The sequence below is a fragment of the Octodon degus genome, unplaced genomic scaffold (assembly GCF_000260255.1).
Source record: "Octodon degus isolate 3935 unplaced genomic scaffold, OctDeg1.0 scaffold00293, whole genome shotgun sequence".
NCBI classification, from domain to species: domain Eukaryota; kingdom Metazoa; phylum Chordata; class Mammalia; order Rodentia; family Octodontidae; genus Octodon; species Octodon degus.
Window position 1 is genome coordinate 1550585 of NW_004524869.1, and position 1479 is coordinate 1552063.

The following is a 1479-nucleotide window of genomic DNA, read 5'->3' on the forward strand; positions in this document are numbered from 1 at the left end:
TCTGCTGGTCTTTTGAAAGGAGCAGTTAATGCATATTTTTTTTCTTTTTATGCTTAATTTTTTTTCTTTTAAATCTGTTATCTTGTAAGTTTTTTGTTATTGTTTTATTTTTTTCTTTTAACCACTTGCACATTTATAGCTGTTAATTCAAACAACTAATTTGAAGATAATATCATACAATACAGCAACCATTGTTGAATTCCTATTACATTGTTTTGTGAAATTTTGTATTGTTTGTAATGCTGTTTTTGATATCACTATGTTATATTCTTTAAATATTGTTTTTTTTTTTACTGTTGAAGCATTACCATCTTGATTTTCAATTAAAATGTATAGCAATCTTATTAAGCAAGAATTTCCTCTCATCTTAATCATTTATCATGAGTTATACCACTTTTCTAATGAGCTATAAGCACTTCATCCAGAATGAAACATCATAGTCTAGGAGCAGGTTGACTGGTAGAATGCCCAGAAACCATACTCAGACTGTACACACTTGTTGAGGCTCTCTGCATCCAGCCTATACTTGATGCTTTGGAGTATTCAAGAGAAACCAAAGATAGTAATTGCTGCCTCCAAGGTGAGAAAATCTTTCCTATTCTTAGATCTCTGAGACTCACTTTCAAATTTCTCATAGTATTAGCAGCATCTCAGCCCTATTACAGCCACTAGGATCTTGGTACCAAGGAAATCTATAATGACCTGAAGTCACAGTGCTCAATACCCTTCAAGAACTCACATCCTTAAGATTTATCCAAAAAAGACTATACTGTCCTATTACTGTGAGTTGGTGCTGCTTTAAAGTTCCAGAGAGTAGAAACTGTAGAGTACATACAGACCTGTGTTATCTATCTAGCTCAACCTGCTCATCTTACAGATGTGAGAACTTGTTCCACAGAAAAATCCTCCGCCTACTTGGGTTAGGTGCTTAGCGAAGTGATTAAAAAGAAGATATTTTGCTGTGCAGTATTTACATCGATTTATATACTCATTGTTACTTTTCTTTGCCTAAGAGGAATTTAGGATTGAATATGTGCTGTTAAGAAACCTGCATATGAAGGAAAAAGACAACTTCTCAGTGCAACTGCAAACATGCTTTCTCATCTAAATATACAGTAGGGGCTAATTGCTTTAAAATAACTATATTTCTTTCTCATTTCCACAATTGAAATCTCTGTACCAATTATTTCCTCCATTCTCATTGGAAGATATGTTATTGCTGTTATTGTTGAGTTATTTATTTATTCTGAATATTAATTCCATATTAGATACAGGATTTGCAAATATTTTTCTCTCACTATAGTCTATCTTTTCATTTTTGTGATAGATTCTTTTGAGGTACAAACATTTTAAATTTTAAAGCCCAATTTGACTATTTATTTTGTTACCTGTGATTTTAGGTCATGTCCAAGAATGCTTTGCCAAATCCAATGTCATAAAGCTTTCCACCTATTTTCTTCCAAAAATTTATTTATTATT